The sequence below is a fragment of the Acipenser ruthenus genome, chromosome 10, assembly GCF_902713425.1.
Source record: "Acipenser ruthenus chromosome 10, fAciRut3.2 maternal haplotype, whole genome shotgun sequence".
Lineage (NCBI taxonomy): Eukaryota > Metazoa > Chordata > Actinopteri > Acipenseriformes > Acipenseridae > Acipenser > Acipenser ruthenus.
The window spans coordinates 22,846,199-22,864,569 of record NC_081198.1 but is presented as its reverse complement, the minus strand read 5'-3'; the positions used below and the strand labels follow the sequence as shown (position 1 = coordinate 22,864,569).

Here is an 18,371-nt window from a genome sequence, read left to right as displayed (position 1 = left end):
CCATATATACAAACATTAGTACCCGAGTCTTGGTGAACAGGCACCTGACTGGTAAAATATCTATCCAGTCAGGGGTCAGACAGGGTTGCCCACTATCCCCACTGCTATATGTCGTGTGCATTGAACCCCTCCTGCAGGCAATTCGTAGGGATACCAATATAACTGGTTTCCAGCTGCCTGGATCCAACGGGGTCCAGGTCAAAACAACAGCATATATGGACGATGTGTCACTCATTTGCACCAACACATCGTCGGTACCTCGGATTAGTAATATCCTTGAGAAGTACTGCACGGCGACCGGGGCAGTGATTAATAAGTCCAAGAGCGAAGTCTACGTGTCTAAAAATTGGCAGGTAGATAGGGAACTGTCGGACATGTACCCTGTCAAAAAGGACAAAATCAAGATTCTGGGCCTCATTTTCGAGAACAATAGCTCGGGGGCCCAGAGCTGGACGGCGGCCATTAACCAGGTCCGTAAAAAGATTGGCGGATGGAGCACAAGATCCTTATCAATGACGGGTAGAGTATTAATAACCAAGTCTATACTGTTCCCCATCCTCTCTTATGTAGGAAAAATCTTTCCCCCAGACAGGACCACCAAAAAAGTGGTGGACCGCATTATCCACCGCTTTATCTGGGGCAGCAAGATGGAGAGGGTAAAGCGAGCCACCCTGAGTAAAGCCGACAAGAAGGGAGGTAAGGGGGTCCCGGACGTTGTGCAGCTCACCCGAGTGCAGGGGCTCACGCAAACTATCAAGAACATCCAGGCCCTGGACAGGAAGGTATGTTACATGAATCGTTTCTATTTTGCCACCTGTCTCAGGGCCTTGGGCCTCTGCACTATTGATAACACCGTGCCGTACTCCTGGGACCCCCCATTGTATTATAGAACCTTAAGGGACACTATATATAAATTGGGCTTAGATAAAGCAAAATTGGCCTCCTGGGAATACAAGGCTGTAACTAAATATCTTGCCGGTTCCCAGGAAATTGAAAAAGTAGCTACTTTCTCCCTCACCCAAAGCCAAAAAATCTGGGAGAATGTGTCTCACAGCTGCCTCAGTAATGTCCAGAAGGATATAGCATGGAACACCGTCCACAGTGCACTCCCCACTCGAGCGTTCATGTTCAGGAGGGGACTAGCCCAAGTAGAAACATGCCCCTATGCAAAGTGCCGCAAGAGAGAAACACCAGCCCATATCTTCTGGGAGTGTGATGTGGCTGGCAGTGTCTGGCTCTCTGTCTCTGTCTTCCTAAACAGGTTTGCTGACACGGCCAAGATGACCGCTGAGACTGTGCTCTATGGGCCTGCGGGAGGAATCGATACCAGCACAGCTAAGTGCGTTTGGCGTGTCATCAATGTTGTCAAGCAGATCCTGTGGGAAGGCCGTAACGTCTGTGTCTATCACAAGCAGGAGCTAGACACTATCACCACGACCAGAAGGGCACAAACTCTTATCAAGGACTTTGTAATTCTGGACATCCGGACCCTCGGGAAGGACAAGGCCTGCGCGGAGTGGAGGATCGCCGGACTTCAGGACGTGAAGATGGAATAAAGGAAAAAACTGGAACCGCTAGCTCCTAGGAGCGGGACTACGGGGCACCGCTAAGCCTTTTATTTATTTTGTCATGCCAGCATTCCGCCCTTTTTAGCTGGCATGATCGTTTTTTCAACGGTGCCCTGGTTTTATGTAGTCTTTTTGTTTCAGTTTTATGGACTTTTATTTGATTTACGTTGAATGTTTTATTTGATTTTGTTTTGTTTTGTTTTATGTATCTTTAAGATTTTTAATGTAAACTATTAAAAGTTACATTTTAAGTGTTTTAAAATTTTAGAATTTTAACTCACTGTTCTATACACTGTCCCTTTTCCCCTGTCCCTGTTTTAGATCTAGTTTTATGTTCACTTTTGAACTTTTTTAGAGAGCACTCCCCGGCCCTCACAAGCACTGGTTTTTTATAGATGGTTCTTTTTTTCCAGTCACTTTTAAAACAGCACAGGTTTTTTTCATGTTGATTTTAATCTGTGTCTGTTTTAACCATGTACAAAGCACAATTGTCTTGGTGTTTTTAAATGTATTTTAAATGCTTTTAAAACAAAATGTATGTCTGTATGCATGAATGTCATCTTTAAAAGAAATGTAAAATGAATGAAAAAACGAATGGGTGTAAATGTAAAAAATGTAAAATCTCAATAAAAGAGTATCTGTTCTTATCAGTTTAATATCTGATACGTCCCCTATCAGGGGACCATATATTAAATTGATTTTTGGAATCGGGAGATGGAACAGGGGCTTGCTCCGTCCACTCCACGCATCGGCCCGGTATTGCAGTACCTCCGGGAACGGTGCACACCTTTCTCTAACGTTGGTCAAAGTCAGATCTGGATCTCTCCTGTGAGCATTTTGTCTACCCCTGCTGGAGGGAGAGTGCCAGTGTTGATGCAAGTTTTCCCGCCGTTTTACTTCTTTTTTTTTCTTTCTCTCTTTCTTTCTTTCTCTCTTTCTTTCTCTCTTTCTCTCTTTCTTTCTCTCTTTCTTTCTTGCTGTCTTTCTTTCTTTTATTCACATGTGGTGATGATGTAGACAGCAGCAGGTTGTTTCCTGGGAGCATGCAGCTAACCAGACAAGTGTGGTGGAACATGTCCCTATGCCAGGACCTTCTTAGCAAGCCAGCCAGCCAGCGAGGCACAGTTGTAGTTACCCAAGGCACCTTGCACAGCATAGCAGCTTGGCATGACTATTTGTAAGACGCACTCCGCCAGTTTATGTTTTGTTTTTGGTGTTATGTGTGTGTTTTTGCTTTGTTTTGTTTTCTCCTGCTTAAATTGCACATTTCCCCTCTGGAAGCAGCAGCCCGTTTTTTGGGGGTCTGCTTGTGCTTGGAATTTTGCACCCACCTTTGAATCCCCCTGTGCCGTCCGGGCTGGGGGGCCCCGGGCAAGGGCCAAGTCGCCATCGCTTCTCGGCCTTTTGGCTAAGATCAAGTGTAGTATCTGTTCTTATCAGTTTAATATCTGATACGTCCCCTATCAGGGGACCATATATTAAATTGATTTTTGGAATCGGGAGATGGAACAGGGGCTTGCTCCGTCCACTCCACGCATCGGCCCGGTATTGCAGTACCTCTGGGAACGGTGCACACATTTCTCTAACGTTGGTCAAAGTCAGATCTGGATCTCTCCTGTGAGCATTTTGTCTACCCCTGCTGGAGGGAGAGTGCCAGTGTTGATGCAAGTTTTCCCAACGTTTTACTTCTTTTTTTTTTCTTTCTCTCTTTCTTTCTTTCTCTTTCTTTCTCTCTTTCTTTCTTGCTGTCTTTCTTTTTTTTATTCACATGTGGTGATGATGTAGACAGCAGCAGTTTGTTTCCTGGGAGCATGCAGCTAACCAGAGAAGTGTGGTGTAACATGTCCCTATGCCAGGTCCTTCTTAGCCAGCCATATACTCTGGCTTCTCTTCAGTTCGAATAAATCTTTCTAAGACTAAGGCTTAGAGGGTAGTGGCATTGCCCGCTCCCTCCGAGGGTCTGTGAGAGGTTTGTTCGGGTGAGGAGGAACAGAATTTTTTTTATTTTTGACTGGCTTTCTTCAGCTCGGCAACTTTTTGGAAGACTAATGCTCAGTCTGGTTTTGGCTTGCCCAATCCAGGCCGAGGGTCTTTCAAGATTTTGTTGACTGTTGAGAGCAGTTTTTTCTTTTTCAGGCGGTTCCCGTTTTTTTCTTTTTCAGGCGGTTCCGGCTTTTCCAGACGTTCCTGGAGTTAGAGAGAAGGAGGACCTACCATCCAGACGACCTTTGAGGACCCTTTGATGACCTAGACGACCTCATACCCAGCCCTTGATTGTAATCGAGATCCAGACCGAGAGAGCAGCAGGCGCCCAGCAGAGGGCGCCATCTGGGAGGAGCAGAGGGCGGCCCCGGACCCCGAGGAGGCGTCACAGCCACGATTCTTCCTACGTGGTCTCGGTGCCAAGCAGCGCCCCCTACTCCGCCAGGGAAGGACACCGTTCACCTGGGGAGGGGGTCCCTCTTGCGAGGCGACCATCTCCTCAGGGACTAAAGTAATAGTTCCTTCAACTGCCCAGATTTGCTGCTTACGTTGTCTCTTTTCCGTAGAGAGAGACAACCCGGATGTCCAGAGGCTTCTCCCACCCCAATCGGAGGAGCCAGCTGAAGGATGGCGTTCCGGCCAACCCAGGAAACCAGGAGGCACAATGCGGTGCGCTTCACAAGAAACAAGCAAGATGAAACGGAACCAGGACTGACGAGACTGGAGTTCAGCCGGACCATTCTTCAGAGGGGTATGGGTTTTTCCCCTTCTGACTTGAATTGTTTGGTGAAATTGCCAGGGCTTAAGGAAGTGTTTGAGGTCAGTTTTAGGAACCCCCAAAAGTTACAAGAAATGTGGTCCTTTTGGGGGGAGAATAAATATCTCGCTCCATACAAAGAATTTTGTGTGGATGCACTGACAGACAGAGAAATGAAAGTTGTTACTGTCCAATTTTTCAATGAGGCTGTTAGCGACTATGATATTACAACATGGCTTAACCGCTATGGGAGGGTGTCATCAGAAGGGAGGAAAATTACAGACGAAGATGGGGTTTGGACAGGAGCCAGAAAGTGGCTGGTACGCCTTAATGTTGATCCATCGGGCATTGGAGGCGTCCGCCACATTCCAAACTCCATAGTGTTAGGGCCCAACAGAGGGCTGGTATTCTATAATGGGATGCCAAAACTCTGCAGGAAATGTGGGGAATTAGGACACCTGGCGGCCGCATGTACTGTAGTCAAGTGCAGGAACTGCGGCGCCCCCCACGAGACCAGCCACTGCAGAGAAGAGAGGCAGTGCAATTTGTGTGGAAAGAAGGGGCACCTGTTTAAGGACTGCCCCTCTTCCTATGCCAACATGGCCAGAGCCAGCAAGGCAAATACGAACAAGCCTAGGCCTGAGCAGGAAGAGGGAACAAATAACAAAGATCAGTCCACATCACCACCAACAGTATCCAAAACCCAGACTCCAGCACCACCATCATCACCAGCACCCCCCTCACCCCCCCGCCCCCGAGACATGTCCCGTTTTACGAGGACCCCTTCCCCCAGCCCAGAGAGAGAGTACAATAGCTACTCCACTAGCTCCTCCAGTAGCTCCTCTGATACAGAACACGAGGCAGGGAGGGAGCCCGGACCCAGCAGCGGCCCCCCCTGAGTAGGGCCCTCTCAGCGCCAGCACTCCCCCTCGGCTCTCGTTATGACGCCATAAGGATTGAGTCCGTGGGGGAGGAAAGCGAAAGCGACAGTGAAAGTGAGAGTGAAAAGGAGGGGAAGGGAATGAAGAACCAGCAGAGGGTGGGGAAAAGAAAGGGTAGAGACGATGGGGGGAAAAGAAAGAAGATCAAGATCAAAGACAGCAAGTTGCAGGTGGCCCCCATAGATCCAAAACCAGATAATGTCCACACAAAGTCCCCAGTCTTGCCCTCGCAGGCAGAGACGGAGGCGAGTGGGACGGCTACACTGCCGTCTAGTGGGCAGGTAGCAGCCAGCCAGGGCATCCCCAGCCAGCCTTCCCAGTCGTTGGCACAAACCCTAGCACACCTCGCAGAAGAGGTGTTCACTAATGCACTGAGGGAGAGGTCGGGGTCAACACCTTCCCTGACCAGCAGTACCTCGGTAGCAATGACCCTCTTCAAGCGAAGGGCCTCCCTTCAAAGCATCCTTGACCCCCTCCCTTGTATGGGCAAAACCAGGGGCCCCCTAGAGGTCCTCCTAGATACAGCACTGGAGGACATGGGAATACCCCTGGACGCGGTAAGCCAGAAGTCTGCTAACAGCTCCAATTCAGCAGACGGTAACAGCCAAAGAATGCTGTCTGTCATAACCCCCCCCCCAGGACAAAGCTGACCCACACGTTCCGAGGGGCCCTGAGCAAGTTCCACCAGACTTACCTTGTGGGGAGTTGAATAGCCCAAACAACTCCACGTACTGTGCATATAAAGATGGTGCCTTCTTGGACGAGGCAGCAGTGAGTACCTTCTCAGGGGTGATGGGAGTTGCAAATAAGCCCAAGCCCCCTCGAAGCAAGCGTAGAGCTAAGAGTAGGAAGAGTGTCCCGACCTCCCAATCATAGTCGCTATGGGGTGGACGCAGCGACTCCTTTTCTTGTTAGCTACCCTGATGGCCCTGATATGTGTGTCTGTTAATGTCAGGAGCATCAGGGAGACACAAAAAAGATTTGATGTACTAAACTATCTAGCTAACTTGAAAGCAGATCTCATCTTTCTGCAGGAGTGTGGTATTTCGTCGAGCCCTGATTATAGGGACCTGAAGGAGAGTTGGACCCTGGGGGACTCCTTCTGGTCGGGCTCCAACATAGCCAGAGCCGACGGAGTAGGTATCCTGTTTAAAAACCCTTTTATTACCTCCCGCAGCAGCAGGGAGGTAGAACCTGGTAGAATTCTGAGCGTGGATGTGACATACAACAACACTCCCCTCAGACTGGTCAATGTCTACGCACCCACTAACCAAAACGAAAGAGTTCAATTTTTTCCACAGCTGCGTCCACTCCTGCTGGGGAACGTACCCGTCATCGTGTCAGGTGACTTCAATTGTGCTCTGAGGGACGTAGACCGGAGCAGGCCACGCAACGACCGCTCTAGTAGAGTTTTGTCCTCCGTAATATCTGATTTCTCCCTGTGTGATGCAGGTAAGGACCTGGTGCCTCCCTTTACCTGGGTGAGCTCATCTGGGACCTCCTTCTCCCGTATAGATCTCGTCCTGCATACCAGCTCCCTTACGAAGACGGCAGTAGACACCCAGGCCGTCTTCTTCTCTGACCATAGGCTCCTGCAGGTAACATTGCAGGTCCCTCAGACCTCCCAGATGGGGTCAGGGGTCTGGAAATTAAACACCTCCTTACTCGATGACCCCTCCATAGCTGCAGCCTATAAGAGCAGGCTTGTTGAGTGGACCACTTTGCGTGACCTATTCAACTCCCCTATAGAGTGGTGGGAGATGGTCAAAATCAGAACTAAGGGTTATTTCATAGCAGCAGGCAAGAGGAAAGCAAAAGAAAGGAGAGCCAAATATAAATACCTGAATGCTGCCCTCCAGCGTCTGAGCCTGCTTCAGCTTCGGGGGTTCCCTGTAAGCGACGAGATAGCCCAGACCAAGCTAGATCTTTCAGTGCTTTGTAGGGAGGAACAACGAAAGGTCATGCACAATGCAAAAGTGCAAAAAATGGAGGAAGACGAAAAGTGTACTCGCTTCTTCTTCCAGAAAACGAGGGAGAAGCGGCACTTGATGTCCTCCATGCTCGACAGCAGGGGGAGGATAGTAGAGGATAGTGAGGGAGTGAAAAAAGTGGTAGAGAACTTCTATAGGGACCTGTATAACATCAAAGCTACAGATGACACCCTGATAGAGTGGTTCCTGAGCCAGTTGGAGCCTGACTCAGTGCGGGACGACGAGGAGGAGGAGAAGGACCCAGAACTCACGCTGGAGGAGCTCACCCAGGCGGTTAAGACCATGAACACCGGTAAGACGCCAGGTCCAGATGGCATCCCGGGTGAGTATTACCATCTTTTTTGGGACACGCTAAAAGTCCATTTAGCGGAGGTCTACAGAGCGGTCTACAGGGAGAAGCGGTTGGGCCCTTCTATGCGGGAGAGTGTAATTACTCTCCTTCATAAGAAAGGGGAAGTTAAAGATCTACGGAATTGGCGCCCAATCAGCCTCCTTTGCGTGGATTACAAGATACTAGCCAAAGCTCTGATGCTCCGGCTACAAGTACACCTCCCTTTGGTCATTGGCCCCGACCAGGCTTGTGGCGTCCCAGGGAGGTCCATCACGGATATTTTAATGTTAACAAGGGACATTCTGGCTTATTCTAGAGAACGGAACCATCCCCTCTGCCTGTTCAACCTTGACCAGGAGAAGGCGTTCGATAGGGTAAGCCATGAATATATGTACAAAGTGATGGACCAGATGAAATTCGCTCCTGGACTTAGGGAGTGGGTTAAAACCATATATACAAACATTAGTACCCGAGTCTTGGTGAACAGGCACCTGACTGGTAAAATATCTATCCAGTCAGGGGTCAGACAGGGTTGCCCACTATCCCCACTGCTATATGTCGTGTGCATTGAACCCCTCCTGCAGGCAATTCGTAGGGATACCAATATAACTGGTTTCCAGCTGCCTGGATCCAACGGGGTCCAGGTCAAAACAACAGCATATATGGACGATGTGTCACTCATTTGCACCAACACATCGTCGGTACCTCGGATTAGTAATATCCTTGAGAAGTACTGCACGGCGACCGGGGCAGTGATTAATAAGTCCAAGAGCGAAGTCTACGTGTCTAAAAATTGGCAGGTAGATAGGGAACTGTCGGACATGTACCCTGTCAAAAAGGACAAAATCAAGATTCTGGGCCTCATTTTCGAGAACAATAGCTCGGGGGCCCAGAGCTGGACGGCGGCCATTAACCAGGTCCGTAAAAAGATTGGCGGATGGAGCACAAGATCCTTAACAATGACGGGTAGAGTATTAATAACCAAGTCTATACTGTTCCCCATCCTCTCTTATGTAGGAAAAATCTTTCCCCCAGACAGGACCACCAAAAAAGTGGTGGACCGCATTATCCACCGCTTTATCTGGGGCAGCAAGATGGAGAGGGTAAAGCGAGCCACCCTGAGTAAAGCCGACAAGAAGGGAGGTAAGGGGGTCCCGGACGTTGTGCAGCTCACCCGAGTGCAGGGGCTCACGCAAACTATCAAGAACATCCAGGCCCTGGACAGGAAGGTATGTTACATGAATCGTTTCTATTTTGCCACCTGTCTCAGGGCCTTGGGCCTCTGCACTATTGATAACACCGTGCCGTACTCCTGGGACCCCCCATTGTATTATAGAACCTTAAGGGACACTATATATAAATTGGGCTTAGATAAAGCAAAATTGGCCTCCTGGGAATACAAGGCTGTAACTAAATATCTTGCCGGTTCCCAGGAAATTGAAAAAGTAGCTACTTTCTCCCTCACCCAAAGCCAAAAAATCTGGGAGAATGTGTCTCACAGCTGCCTCAGTAATGTCCAGAAGGATATAGCATGGAACACCGTCCACAGTGCACTCCCCACTCGAGCGTTCATGTTCAGGAGGGGACTAGCCCAAGTAGAAACATGCCCCTATGCAAAGTGCCGCAAGAGAGAAACACCAGCCCATATCTTCTGGGAGTGTGATGTGGCTGGCAGTGTCTGGCTCTCTGTCTCTGTCTTCCTAAACAGGTTTGCTGACACGGCCAAGATGACCGCTGAGACTGTGCTCTATGGGCCTGCGGGAGGAATCACTACCAGCACAGCTAAGTGCGTTTGGCGTGTCATCAATGTTGTCAAGCAGATCCTGTGGGAAGGCCGTAACGTCTGTGTCTATCACAAGCAGGAGCTAGACACTATCACCACGACCAGAAGGGCACAAACTCTTATCAAGGACTTTGTAATTCTGGACATCCGGACCCTCGGGAAGGACAAGGCCTGCGCGGAGTGGAGGATCGCCGGACTTCAGGACGTGAAGATGGAATAAAGGAAAAAACTGGAACCGCTAGCTCCTAGGAGCGGGACTACGGGGCACCGCTAAGCCTTTTATTTATTTTGTCATGCCAGCATTCCGCCCTTTTTAGCTGGCATGACCGTTTTTCAACGGTGCCCTGGTTTTATGTAGTCTTTTTGTTTCAGTTTTATGGACCTTTGATTTAATTTGAATGTTTTATTTGATTTTGTTTTGTTTTGTTTTATGTATCTTTAAGATTTTTAATGTAAACTATTAAAAGTTACATTTTAAGTGTTTTAAAATTTTAGAATTTTAACTCACTGTTTATACACTGTCCCTTTTCCCCTGTCCCTGTTTTAGATCTAGGTTTATGTTCACTTTTTTAGAGAGCACTCCCCGGCCCTCACAAGCACTGGTTTTTTATAGATGGTTCTTTTTTTCCAGTCACTTTTAAAACAGCACAGGTTTTTTTCATGTTGATTTTAATCTGTGTCTGTTTTAACCATGTACAAAGCACAATTGTCTTGGTGTTTTTAAATGTATTTTAAATGCTTTTAAAACAAAATGTATGTCTGTATGCATGAATGTCATCTTTAAAAGAAATGTAAAATGAATGAAAAAACGAATGGGTGTAAATGTAAAAAATGTAAAATCTCAATAAAAGAGTATTAATATCTGATACGTCCCCTATCAGGGGACCATATATTAAATTGATTTTTGGAATCGGGAGATGGAACAGGGGCTTGCTCCGTCCACTCCACGCATCGGCCCGGTATTGCAGTACCTCCGGGAACGGTGCACACCTTTCTCTAACGTTGGTCAAAGTCAGATCTGGATCTCTCCTGTGAGCATTTTGTCTACCCCTGCTGGAGGGAGAGTGCCAGTGTTGATGCAAGTTTTCCCGCCGTTTTACTTCTTTTTTTTTTCTTTCTCTCTTTCTTTCTTTCTCTCTTTCTTTCTCTCTTTCTCTCTTTCTTTCTCTCTTTCTTTCTTGCTGTCTTTCTTTCTTTTATTCACATGTGGTGATGATGTAGACAGCAGCAGTTTGTTTCCTGGGAGCATGCAGCTAACCAGACAAGTGTGGTGGAACATGTCCCTATGCCAGGACCTTCTTAGCAAGCCAGCCAGCCAGCGAGGCACAGTTGTAGTTACCCAAGGCACCTTGCACAGCATAGCAGCTTGGCATGACTATTTGTAAGACGCACTCCGCCAGTTTATGTTTTGTTTTTGGTGTTATGTGTGTGTTTTTGCTTTGTTTTGTTTTCTCCTGCTTAAATTGCACATTTCCCCTCTGGAAGCAGCAGCCCGTTTTTTTGGGGTCTGCTTGTGCTTGAAATTTTGCACCCACCTTTGAATCCCCCTGTGCCGTCCGGGCTGGGGGGCCCCGGGCAAGGGCCAAGTCGCCATCGCTTCTCGGCCTTTTGGCTAAGATCAAGTGTAGTATCTGTTCTTATCAGTTTAATATCTGATACGTCCCCTATCAGGGGACCATATATTAAATTGATTTTTGGAATCGGGAGATGGAACAGGGGCTTGCTCCGTCCACTCCACGCATCGGCCCGGTATTGCAGTACCTCCGGGAACGGTGCACACCTTTCTCTAACGTTGGTCAAAGTCAGATCTGGATCTCTCCTGTGAGCATTTTGTCTACCCCTGCTGGAGGGAGAGTGCCAGTGTTGATGCAAGTTTTCCCGCCGTTTTACTTCTTTTTTTTTTCTTTCTCTCTTTCTTTCTTTCTCTTTCTTTCTCTCTTTCTTTCTTGCTGTCTTTCTTTCTTTTATTCACATGTGATGATGATGTAGACAGCAGCAGTTTGTTTCCTGGGAGCATGCAGCTAACCAGACAAGTGTGGTGGAACATGTCCCTATGCCAGGTCCTTCTTAGCCAGCCATATACTCTGGCTTCTCTTCAGTTCGAATAAATCTTTCTAAGACTAAGGCTTAGAGGGTAGTGGCATTGCCCGCTCCCTCCGAGGGTCTGTGAGAGGTTTGTTCGGGTGAGGAGGAACAGAATTTTTTTTATTTTTGACTGGCTTTCTTCAGCTCGGCAACTTTTTGGAAGACTAATGCTCAGTCTGGTTTTGGCTTGCCCAATCCAGGCCGAGGGTCTTTCAAGATTTTGTTGACTGTTGAGAGCAGTTTTTTCTTTTTCAGGCGGTTCCCGTTTTTTTCTTTTTCAGGCGGTTCCGGCTTTTCCAGACGTTCCTGGAGTTAGAGAGAAGGAGGACCTACCATCCAGATGACCTTTGAGGACCCTTTGATGACCTAGACGACCTCATCCCCAGCCCTTGATTGTAGTCGAGATCCAGACCGAGAGAGCAGCAGGCGCCCAGCAGAGGGCACCATCTGGGAGGAGCAGAGGGCGGCCCCGGACCCCGAGGAGGCGTCACAGCCACGATTCTTCCTACGTGGTCTCGGTGCCAAGCAGCGCCCCTACTCCGCCAGGGAAGGACACCATTCACCTGGGGAGGGGGTCCCTCTTGCGAGGCAACCATCTCCTCAGGGACTAAAGTAATAGTTCCTTCAACTGCCCAGATTTGCTGCTTACGTTGTCTCTTTTCCGTAGAGAGAGACAACCCGGACGTCCAGAGGCTTCTCCCACCCCAATCGGAGGAGCCAGCTGAAGGATGGCGTTCCGGCCAACCCAGGAAACCAGGAGGCACAATGCGGTGCGCTTCACAAGAAACAAGCAAGATGAAACGGAACCAGGACTGACGAGACTGGAGTTCAGCCGGACCATTCTTCAGAGGGGTATGGGTTTTTCCCCTTCTGACTTGAATTGTTTGGTGAAATTGCCAGGGCTTAAGGAAGTGTTTGAGGTCAGTTTTAGGAACCCCCAAAAGTTACAAGAAATGTGGTCCTTTTGGGGGGAGAATAAATATCTCGCTCCATACAAAGAATTTTGTGTGGATGCACTGACAGACAGAGAAATGAAAGTTGTTACTGTCCAATTTTTCAATGAGGCTGTTAGCGACTATGATATTACAACATGGCTTAACCGCTATGGGAGGGTGTCATCAGAAGGGAGGAAAATTACAGATGAAGATGGGGTTTGGACAGGAGCCAGAAAGTGGCTGGTACGCCTTAATGTTGATCCATCGGGCATTGGAGGCGTCCGCCACATTCCAAACTCCATAGTGTTAGGGCCCAACAGAGGGCTGGTATTCTATAATGGGATGCCAAAACTCTGCAGGAAATGTGGGGAATTAGGACACCTGGCGGCCGCGTGTACTGTAGTCAAGTGCAGGAACTGCGGCGCCCCCCACGAGACCAGCCACTGCAGAGAAGAGAGGCAGTGCAATTTGTGTGGAAAGAAGGGGCACCTGTTTAAGGACTGCCCCTCTTCCTATGCCAACATGGCCAGAGCCAGCAAGGCAAACATGAACAAGCCTAGGCCTGAGCAGGAAGAGGGAGCAAGTAACAAAGATCAGTCCACATCACCACCAACAGTATCCAAGACCCAGACTCCAGCACCACCATCATCACCAGCACCCCCTCACCCCCCCGCCCCCGAGACATGTCCCGTTTTACGAGGACCCCTTCCCCCAGCCCAGAGAGAGAGTACAACAGCCACTCCACTAGCTCCTCCAGTAGCTCCTCTGATGCAGAACACGAGTCAGGGAGGGAGCCCGGACCCAGCAGCGGCCCCCCCCTGAGTAGGGCCCTCTCAGTGCCAGCACTCCCCCTCGGCTCTCGTTATGACGCCATAAGGATTGAGTCCGTGGGGGAGGAAAGCAAAAGCGACAGTGAAAGTGAGAGTGAGAAGGAGGGGAAGGGAGTGAAGAACCAGCAGAGGGTGGGGAAAAGAAAGGGTAGAGACGAGGGGGGGAAAAGAAAGAAGATCAGGATCAAAGACAGCAAGTTGCAGGTGGCCCCCATAGATCCAAAACCAGCTAATGTCCACACAAAGTCCCCAGTCTTGCCCTCGCAGGCAGAGACGGAGGCGAGTGGGACGGCTACACTGCCGCCTAGTGGGCAGGTAGCAGCCAGCCAGGGCATCCCCAGCCAGCCTTCCCAGTCGTTGGCACAAACCCTAGCACACCTCGCAGAAGAGGTGTTCACTAATGCACCGAGGGAGAGGTCGGGGTCAACACCTTCCCTGACCAGCAGTACCTCTGTAGCAATGACCCTCTTCAAGCGAAGGGCCTCCCTTCAAAGCATCCTTGACCCCCTCCCTTGTATGGGCAAAACCAGGGGCCCCCTAGAGGTCCTCCTAGATACAGCACTGGAGGACATGGGAATACCCCTGGACGCGGTAAGCCAGAAGTCTGCTAACAGCTCCAATTCAACAGACGGTAACAGCCAAAGAATGCTGTCTGTCATAACCCCCCCCCCAGGACAAAGCTGACCCACACGTTCCGAGGGGCCCTGAGCAAGTTCCACCAGACTTACCTTGTGGGGAGTTGAATAGCCCCAACAACTCCACGTACTGTGCATATAAAGACGGTGCCTTCTTGGACGAGGCAGCAGTGAGTACCTTCTCAGGGGTGATGGGAGTTGCAAATAAGCCCAAGCCCCCTCGAAGCAAGCGTAGAGCTAAGAGTAGGAAGAGTGTCCCGACCTCCCAATCATAGTCGCTATGGGGTGGACGCAGCGACTCCTTTTCTTGTTAGCTACCCTGATGGCCCTGATATGTGTGTCTGTTAATGTCAGGAGCATCAGGGAGACACAAAAAAGATTTGATGTACTAAACTATCTAGCTAACTTGAAAGCAGATCTCATCTTTCTGCAGGAGTGTGGTATTTCGTCGAGCCCTGATTATAGGAACCTGAAGGAGAGTTGGACCCTGGGGGACTCCTTCTGGTCGGGCTCCAACATAGCCAGAGCCGACGGAGTAGGTATCCTGTTTAAAAACCCATTTATTACCTCCCGCAGCAGCAGGGAGGTAGAACCTGGTAGAATTCTGAGCGTGGATGTGACATACAACAACACTCCCCTCAGACTGGTCAATGTCTACGCACCCACTAACCAAAACGAAAGAGTTCAATTTTTTCCACAGCTGCGTCCACTCCTGCTGGGGAACGTACCCGTCATCGTGTCAGGTGACTTCAATTGTGCTCTGAGGGACGTAGACCGGAGCAGGCCACGCAACGACCGCTCTAGTAGAGTTTTGTCCTCCGTAATATCTGATTTCTCCCTGTGTGATGCAGGTAAGGACCTGGTGCCTCCCTTTACCTGGGTGAGCTCATCTGGGACCTCCTTCTCCCGTATAGATCTCGTCCTGCATACCAGCTCCCTTACGAAGACGGCAGTAGACACCCAGGCCGTCTTCTTCTCTGACCATAGGCTCCTGCAGGTAACATTGCAGGTCCCTCAGACCTCCCAGATGGGGTCAGGGGTTTGGAAATTAAACACCTCCTTACTCGATGACCCCTCCATAGCTGCAGCCTATAAGAGCAGGCTTGTTGAGTGGACCACTTTGCGTGACCTATTCAACTCCCCTATAGAGTGGTGGGAGATGGTCAAAATCAGAACTAAGGGTTATTTCATAGCAGCAGGCAAGAGGAAAGCAAAAGAAAGGAGGGCCAAATATAAACACCTGAATGCTGCCCTCCAGCATCTGAGCCTGCTTCAGCTTCGGGGGTTCCCTGTAAGCGACGAGATAGCCCAGACCAAGCTAGATCTTTCAGTGCTTTGTAGGGAGGAACAACGAAAGGTCATGCACAATGCAAAAGTGCAAAAAATGGAGGAAGACGAAAAGTGTACTCGCTTCTTCTTCCAGAAAACGAGGGAGAAGCGGCACTTGATGTCCTCCATGCTCGACAGCAGGGGGAGGATAGTAGAGGATAGTGAGGGAGTGAAAAAAGTGGTAGAGAACTTCTATAGGGACCTATATAACATCAAAGCTACAGATGACACCCTGATAGAGTGGTTCCTGAGCCAGTTGGAGCCTGACTCAGTGCGGGACGACGAGGAGGAGGAGAAGGACCCAGAACTCACGCTGGAGGAGCTCACCCAGGCGGTTAAGACCATGAACACCGGTAAGACGCCAGGTCCAGATGGCATCCCGGGTGAGTATTACCATCTTTTTTGGGACATGCTAAAAGTCCATTTAGCGGAGGTCTACAGAGCGGTCTACAGGGAGAAGCGGTTGGGCCCTTCTATGCGGGAGAGTGTAATTACTCTCCTTCATAAGAAAGGGGAAGTTAAAGATCTACGGAATTGGTGCCCAATCAGCCTCCTTTGCGTGGATTACAAGATACTAGCCAAAGCTCTGATGCTCCGGCTACAAGTACACCTCCCTTTGGTCATTGGCCCCGACCAGGCTTGTGGCGTCCCAGGGAGGTCCATCACGGATATTTTAATGTTAACAAGGGACATTCTGGCTTATTCTAGAGAACGGAACCATCCCCTCTGCCTGTTCAACCTTGACCAGGAGAAGGCGTTCGATAGGGTAAGCCATGAATATATGTACAAAGTGATGGACCAGATGAAATTCGCTCCTGGACTTAGGGAGTGGGTTAAAACCATATATACAAACATTAGTACCCGAGTCTTGGTGAACAGGCACCTGACTGGTAAAATATCTATCCAGTCAGGGGTCAGACAGGGTTGCCCACTATCCCCACTGCTATATGTCGTGTGCATTGAACCCCTCCTGCAGGCAATTCGTAGGGATACCAATATAACTGGTTTCCAGCTGCCTGGATCCAACGGGGTCCAGGTCAAAACAACAGCATATATGGACGATGTGTCACTCATTTGCACCAACACATCGTCGGTACCTCGGATTAGTAATATCCTTGAGAAGTACTGCACGGCGACCGGGGCAGTGATTAATAAGTCCAAGAGCGAAGTCTACGTGTCTAAAAATTGGCAGGTAGATAGGGAACTGTCGGACATGTACCCTGTCAAAAAGGACAAAATCAAGATTCTGGGCCTCATTTTCGAGAACAATAGCTCGGGGGCCCAGAGCTGGACGGCGGCCATTAACCAGGTCCGTAAAAAGATTGGCGGATGGAGCACAAGATCCTTAACAATGACGGGTAGAGTATTAATAACAAAGTCTATACTGTTCCCCATCCTCTCTTATGTAGGAAAAATCTTTCCCCCAGACAGGACCACCAAAAAAGTGGTGGACCGCATTATCCACCGCTTTATCTGGGGCAGCAAGATGGAGAGGGTAAAGCGAGCCACCCTGAGTAAAGCCGACAAGAAGGGAGGTAAGGGGGTCCCGGACGTTGTGCAGCTCACCCGAGTGCAGGGGCTCACGCAAACTATCAAGAACATCCAGGCCCTGGACAGGAAGGTATGTTACATGAATCGTTTCTATTTTGCCACCTGTCTCAGGGCCTTGGGCCTCTGCACTATTGATAACACCGTGCCGTACTCCTGGGACCCCCCATTGTATTATAGAACCTTAAGGGACACTATATATAAATTGGGCTTAGATAAAGCAAAATTGGCCTCCTGGGAATACAAGGCTGTAACTAAATATCTTGCCGCTTCCCAGGAAATTGAAAAAGTAGCTACTTTCTCCCTCACCCAAAGCCAAAAAATCTGGGAGAATGTGTCTCACAGCTGCCTCAGTAATGTCCAGAAGGATATAGCATGGAACACCGTCCACAGTGCATTCCCCACTCGAGCGTTCATGTTCAGGAGGGGACTAGCCCAAGTAGAAACATGCCCCTATGCAATGTGCCGCAAGAGAGAAACACCAGCCCATATCTTCTGGGAGTGTGATGTGGCTGGCAGTGTCTGGCTCTCTGTCTCTGTCTTCCTAAACAGGTTTGCTGACACGGCCAAGATGACCGCTGAGACTGTGCTCTATGGGCCTGCGGGAGGAATCGATACCAGCACAGCTAAGTGCGTTTGGCGTGTCATCAATGTTGTCAAGCAGATCCTGTGGGAAGGCCGTAACGTCTGTGTCTATCACAAGCAGGAGCTAGACACTATCACCACGACCAGAAGGGCACAAACTCTTATCAAGGACTTTGTAATTCTGGACATCCGGACCCTCGGGAAGGACAAGGCCTGCGCGGAGTGGAGGATCGCCGGACTTCAGGACGTGAAGATGGAATAAAGGAAAAAACTGGAACCGCTAGCTCCTAGGAGCGGGACTACGGGGCACCGCTAAGCCTTTTATTTATTTTGTCATGCCAGCATTCCGCCCTTTTTAGCTGGCATGACCGTTTTTTCAACGGTGCCCTGGTTTTATGTAGTCTTTTTGTTTCAGTTTTATGGACTTTTATTTGATTTACGTTGAATGTTTTATTTGATTTTGTTTTGTTTTGTTTTATGTATCTTTAAGATTTTTAATGTAAACTATTAAAAGTTACATTTTAAGTGTTTTAAAATTTTAGAATTTTAACTCACTGTTCTATACACTGTCCCTTTTCCCCTGTCCCTGTTTTAGATCTAGTTTTATGTTCACTTTTGAACTTTTTTAGAGAGCACTCCCCGGCCCTCACAAACACTGGTTTTTTATAGATGGTTCTTTTTTTCCAGTCACTTTTAAAGCAGCACAGGTTTTTTTCATGTTGATTTTAATCTGTGTATGTTTTAACCATGTACAAAGCACAATTGTCTTGGTGTTTTTAAATGTATTTTAAATGCTTTTAAAACAAAATGTATGTCTGTATGCATGAATGTCATCTTTAAAAGAAATGTAAAATGAATGAAAAAAACGAATGGGTGTAAATGTAAAAAATGTAAAATCTCTTTCTCTCTTTCTTATCAGTTTAATATCTGATACGTCCCCTATCAGGGGACCATATATTAAATTGATTTTTGGAATCGGGAGATGGAACAGGGGCTTGCTCCGTCCACTCCACGCATCGGCCCGGTATTGCAGTACCTCCGGGAACGGTGCACACCTTTCTCTAACGTTG

The 18,371-nt window shown here is 48.8% G+C and overlaps 2 non-coding genes and 3 pseudogenes across 2 annotated transcripts; all 5 read left to right on the top strand.

Annotated features, from left to right (window-relative positions):
- Nucleotides 1-2,188: 2,188 nt before the first annotated feature.
- On the top strand, nucleotides 2,189-2,358 carry LOC131738395 (U2 spliceosomal RNA; annotated as a pseudogene).
- A 598-nt stretch (nucleotides 2,359-2,956) lies between these two features.
- LOC131738221 (U2 spliceosomal RNA) lies at nucleotides 2,957-3,147 on the top strand. Its single transcript, XR_009329785.1, has one exon. It is a non-coding gene; the product is annotated as a U2 spliceosomal RNA (small nuclear RNA).
- Nucleotides 3,148-10,192: 7,045 nt separating this feature from the next.
- LOC131738658 (U2 spliceosomal RNA) lies at nucleotides 10,193-10,347 on the top strand (annotated as a pseudogene).
- Nucleotides 10,348-10,946: 599 nt separating this feature from the next.
- On the top strand, nucleotides 10,947-11,137 carry LOC131739116 (U2 spliceosomal RNA). The gene has a single exon (XR_009330283.1). It is a non-coding gene; the product is annotated as a U2 spliceosomal RNA (small nuclear RNA).
- A 7,059-nt stretch (nucleotides 11,138-18,196) lies between these two features.
- On the top strand, nucleotides 18,197-18,359 carry LOC131738535 (U2 spliceosomal RNA; annotated as a pseudogene).
- Nucleotides 18,360-18,371: the final 12 nt, after the last annotated feature.